Here is a 6,378-nt window from a genome sequence, read left to right on the forward strand (position 1 = left end):
ACAGTGTTATATTTACACTCATTTACAAGCATTTCTAATTTTGCGAGTTTTATTTCGAAAGCGTTTCCTGCGTCCTGACTTTTTTATGTAGGAGCCATCAGGTTATGTAGAGGTTAAAGCTCCAGCAACACTTGTAGCATATAGAACAACACCATAGGTTCAGGTTTCGGGTGCACCTTGGATGTACGTGAAGGTGCACCAGAAACAGCTACACTAATTTGTACTAAACAAACCCGATCAACATGTAAAACTCGATCATTTCACATATGTAATAAATACAATGTACAATGAGCAACATAACTAAGAAAACCAGAGCACAAACGGAAAAGGCTAACAAAGGAAATGTTTATTTATTACTGCAATATTTATCTCATCTTTATTTATCACTAAATATTTATATTAACTGACCAAAAAGGAAAAAAACTGCAAATTGCAATGAAACATCACTCTGCATCCCACCTTTGAATGCTGGTCGAACCAAAGGACTACAGCCAAATCGGTTCTTCTCTGACACAGGATGCTCTTCCACATGAGCAGCATGAGTGAGACTGATCGGTAATCACTGTGTCGAAGCAGCACCACTCACTCTCTGAGTGGTGTGTGCTAAACAAAGTTTGTGTTCTCAGATTTAAAAAAAATCTTGTTCAGAATGACATTTGAGGGAATTTAGCAGTTTTGGAGTCATGCTGTTGGAGTTAGCTTCACATATTCAATAATTATGTGCAGTTTAATTTTTTGTGAAAAACAAACAAACAAACAAAACTGTAACCTTCAGCCTAATGAAGCTACAGTAAAAGTCCAATGATCACAAACCCAGGAGGACTTGTAATTTTACCCAATAGTTTAGTCCGAATTTCCCCTATTAAATAGTGTGAATCTCATGCTTATAGAACAAACGTCAGGAGATCATCTAAAGATATCAAGGTTCTGGGAATAAGCAGGACTCAAATGGAGGCTCCAGGTCAGAGTTTAATGCATTTATTTACAGTGAATTTTCAACAACAATATTCAAAGAACAACAGTAGTGACTGTCCCAGTCTCCCTTCACGCTCTTCACAGATTCCAAACAACAAGTAGCTGCTCACTGCTCCGTATCCACCGGTCCTCCAAGCGCTAGAAAAGCAGGTAAGAAAAACGGCATGAAGCGACTTCAATGAGGTCATCAGAGCCACGTACATAATTTCCAACAGGTGTACGGAGACGTGTGAAAAGTGGAAACCAGGGCTGCATCCTGTCAGTGCACAAAGGCCAGCATGTCTTGTACACACAGGTACGGAAACGAGCAAAATCAAACCAGAGAGACAGACAGAAAATGGCAGGTCGCACAGCAAGGACTGAGGGACGATGACAAAATCATTAAGTCTAAATTATAACATAGCCTTACTTTAAGGCAGCAACAAACTCAAACTCTTGCCTAGATCTTGGCACATTAGTTCATTTCTGATTTCTCAGCTGATACCCTTCTACACAATTAACTGTTAAACCTCCTAAATGGTGCACAATGCAAACTTCATTAGCCTGTCTACTGTTGCCACTGCCTCACCAAGCCTCTTTGCAGCCAAGCTCTTTGCCAGCTCCTTGTTTTTCATGCTGTGTGTGATGCATTCATTGTTGGTGATCACTGATTTGTTCTGTGCCGGCGTTATGCTATCCTGCAAACCTATCAAAGAAGAATCCATCGATGTGTAAACCCACAACAGTCATCACCGTATGTTTCAGTATAAGCATACTGCAAGAGTGTGTGAGTGGGTGCATAGGCAGATTTGCCTATGTGTAAACAGAAAATCCACGAACTGAAACAAACGTCTCAGCACTTTTGCAAAGCTTGAAATTTGTCACCCCCAAGAAGAAGCCTCAGTCTGGTTGATCCCATCCGAAAACCTGTGTCAGCAATATTCCAGCTTGTTTCCAGCATGCGGCTGTTCATATTTGGATCATTTGAGCCTGAGAGAGAAAACACAAGCGTCTCTGTCTTGACCACCGTCATCCACTCTGAGAGGTCTTTCAGGTGGACTCTGTGCTGCGTAATGCTTCTAGCTGAAAGTCTTCCCTCACAGAGGCAGTAAATGAACTGAAACAAGCCACAAGCGATGGTTTGACAAAGACGCACAGACAAATTACACATGAACAAATACAAAAACAACCATTTTAGGTGAACATGAATCTCTGGACAAGTTAACTCATAAAACAAATTGACCAAATTCCTCATGCTTCTAAGAACAAAAGGGACATTCATGCCACATTTAAGTATTGTATAAGCTGGCAAGCAACAGGATGTCACAACAAAAAGTAATGTTACTCATTTTTGTGAGTGAGCAGATCCAAGAACACGCATTCTCTTTATGACCCCAACTTTGAAAACACGCTGTGTGTTTCTGGAGACACTTTTATTATAGTTAGCTCGATACATAAAGCCCATACTGTACATTCAGAGCTTTAACAACCTCAGTGAAATTTCAGACAAATGACACAATCATTTCTTTACTTTTTGCCACAGAAAAAACACAAAAGTGTCTCACTTTCTGCAGCTTCCACAAGGACAATATTCTGACCTTAAAGCAAAGAATCAGAGCATTGACTAAAAATCTGCTAAAACCTCTAAAAGAAACCGTTTCAGGAAATATCCAAACACCAGACTGTAGGTGCAAACGCCATCTTCCATATTCTCACCATGTGAGACCATGTGATAATCTCAGACACATTAATCTCACAACAATCCCTTGTGTTATTTTTTCCTTTTTGCTGTGTTCAGCCAACAAAACATGCACTCCAAGTCATGGCGTTATACTTATGAGATGTAAAAATTGGCAAAACAAGTTAAAAAAGTAAATCAACACAAATGTGAGCATGGTGTTTAGCAGCACTGTTGCCTCACAGCAAGAAGGTCCTGAGTTCAACTCTACCAGCTGGCCGGAGCCTTTCTGTGTGGAGTTTGCATGTTCTCCCTGTGTTTGCGTGGGTTCCCACCGAGTACTCTAGCTTCCTCCTACAATCCAAAGACATGTAATTATTGAAGTTAGGTTAACTGGTAATTCTAAATTGCTCATAGGTGCGAATGATTATCCGTGTTAACCCTGAGACAGGCTGACGACCTGTCCAGGGTGTAACCCCACCTATCACCCTATGGTAGCTGGGATAGGCTCCAGCCTCTCCCATGAAGTTTAAGGATACATGGAAAAGAATAGATGGATGGTTTTCAAGGTTTGACTTCTCTCTCACACTGGTAACCTGTGACTGCAGCTGCTGCAGAGCTTGTCTTACATCTGCTTTTACAAGAACAACAGCAATGAAGACTTGGCTACAGGTCATTTATACAAGTCAATATGTTTGGCACATTTCAGCTGTGGACAGTATACAAGAATAATGCAGCTTCTGAGTGTAAAAGCTTAAGGTACAATAATACAGGGAAAACTCCAGCAATCAGATAATCCACTAAGAGCAATCACTTGGTGACAGTGGGAAAGAAAAGCTTCCTGTTAACAGGTATTTTCTTATTGATTAAATCAAACCCTTAATATATTATTGTTGTAATTCTGCCAGATAATCCTTCTTGTTTCAGAGAAATGTTGTACACTAGACATAGCAGCTTTTGTCTTATGGTTTGAGCTAATGTTCCTTTGCCTGACATTTTTCTCTTGTGGAGCATCTGTAGAGGTTGGCTCACTAGCACTCTTGGCCGCTTTTACCATGAGAAAGGAAAAGTCATACTCACAAATCACTACAAGTCAGTCTGGGATCACAACAGAAAATGATCGAGTTACTCTGGCTCATAGTGGGTTTTTTCCATGTGGCAAAACTGAACAGTAGCGAAATAAATGAGCAAACATTTCTCTTGAAATGCATGTGGAGTGGCACCTTTCAGTATTACACAATTCCCAGTCACTAGCTGATTGTTTATCTTCTTATGAAAACTATCATTGTAGGCAAATTTGGAATTCCCAGAACTTCTGACTTAGAAAAGACTTCGGCAGCTTATGTTGAAGTATGTTTGCTCAACAGCTTTCCAGTGGAGCTAGTAGGCTGCCAGTATTAGAAAATGTCGTTGAGTTATATATCTTTAAATGGGGGGAAAATGTGGATAAAAAACATTGTGCATCGCCAGGCAAACTTTCCCTGAGTATAAAAAGCTACAATATAAACCTATAAAATATATTGTGAGGCATCTCTATTTTTGCACTGCTCTTTTTGATATGTCACCATCCAGCAGCTAATTGATATGAATGATGGTGAGTAAACGTGATGCTTCTATTTCATCTGTGTGCTGAACAAACAGAGTCCGCAAATAAGCGCAAAATTAGAGCAAATCAGCTGTTAATAAATTCTCCTTTGAAGATGTATATGGTAAGTGTGTGTCAGTGAGTGCAGGGAACACACAGCCAGTATTTACGGCTCTGAATAGCGTTTGGTGGGAGACGAACGGGAGGCACACCTTTCCTCAACCTCAGACCAACATTAGCATGTTTAACTTGAAACCAAATGGACGCAGACACCAGTGGCAGACACAGTATGTACTGTGTGCATTCATGCATACATGGAAACACACATTCACAGTTTATGATTTGTTTTTTTCCTTTTATCAGAAACCTCGCAAACACCTGTTACCAAATATACTATTTAACCTCTTTAGCATTATTACAGAGAATATTATACATAATGTTGTTTTAACAACTGAAATATAAAAAAAACTTTTTTTGTTTGTTTGGGATTTGTTAACCCTGTCATGGTTTTTAAGTGTGTTTGGCCATGTTATTAATTCAAGCATCATTCATGTTCCTGCACTCTTCTTCATGTCCAGTCTGTATTTGTCTTGTCTCTCTGTTCTGTCTTCAGCGTCTCCTGTTGTCTGTCTGATCTCTCGGTTTTGTCCTTTTGTCTTCTCAGTCTGTCATGTCTGTTCATCCTAAGTACCAGTGTCAAATTCACATGTCTCAGCCTGAGTCTTAGTGTGCGTTACTTCCTGCTTTTTTTTGTACGTCCTGTCTCGTGTGCATATGTTAAGTTTTGCTTCCCTGGCCTTGTTAGTCAGATTAAGTTCTGTTCCCTGGTGTATTATCTGATGTGTCTGTTTGAGCCCTCAGTCAGTCAGCCTGCCTACCTGCATGCCCGTCTGTCCATTCATCCATCTGTCCGTCCTCCATTCATCCATCCACTGACATTTTTTCCCTTCTCATCTTCGGTTTTTTTCACTAGTTTTGCTTTTGGCTATGGTGAGTGTTACCACTGGTAGCATGAAGTGATACCTGGAACCTACAAAGATTGAGAACAGGTTCACACTGAGCACATGTGACAGACGTGAAAGGGTCTGTTGAATTGTTACGCTGCCTGTAACATCATTCAGCACAACTGGTTTGGTGATGGGTAAATGATGGTCTGGGGAGCCATATCCATGAACTTGTAGACCTTTACAGGCTAGGCACCTGACTGCCAATCTTGAGACCCCATTGAAGCACTTTCGACTCAAAGTCACATTTAACCATTCATTCAGATACAATACCACTCCCAGACGTTCTCTACTCATACAGTCACGGCTGGATGTGTATCTAAGAAGAAACAATCTGGAGTGTAGGAAGCTCATCATCAAATTTGTCATGTGGTGTGAACTCATCCACCTGCACATCAACACCAGTAAGACAACCACCACCCCTCGCACCAGGGGAAAACCTTAAACACAGCTGATTGTTCACCTTAACAATCAGCTGGACTGGCCACATAACGCTCATGCTCTGTACAAGAAGGGCCAAAGACGGCTCTGTCTGCTGGGCTGGCTGAGATCTCTTGGGTGTTCAGAACATTAATAAAGAACCTTTAAGACACAGTGATGGCATCTGGTATCTTTTATGCAGTTGTCTGCTGGCAGAGGTAGGAAGTAATGAAGTACAAATACTTTGTTACTGTACTTGTAGAATTTTCAGATATCTGTACTTTACTTCAGTATTTGTATTTTTATGTATAAATGTTATTTTATTATTATATTATTATTATAGCACAAGATTCAGTTACCTATGCAAAAGGTAAAGATAAAAATAGATGGTACAGTTCTCCTTGAAGGAGCTACTTTTTACTTTCTTACTTTGGGTACAGATCAGAATCTGTACTTTTTCACTTTTACTTGAGTAAAGAAGTTGATTTTTTTACACAAGTATCTGAACTTCTGCTTAAGTAAAGAATGTCTGTCCTTTTGCCACCTCTGTCTGCCGGGGAGGTGTCAGCATTGAGATGGACAGGAAACGGCTTAATGGACTGTTAGAGGGCCAGCTCTGGCCTGTCCAGTCCCCTAGACCCCACAGAGGAGGTGGGTGAGAGGAGGATGTTAGCCAAACTAATGCCCATTATGGACAACACCTCTCAACCCCTGCATGTGAGTGTGGAGGCCCCATG

The sequence above is a fragment of the Oreochromis aureus genome, linkage group 7 (assembly GCF_013358895.1).
Source record: "Oreochromis aureus strain Israel breed Guangdong linkage group 7, ZZ_aureus, whole genome shotgun sequence".
Classification (NCBI taxonomy): Eukaryota; Metazoa; Chordata; class Actinopteri; order Cichliformes; family Cichlidae; genus Oreochromis; species Oreochromis aureus.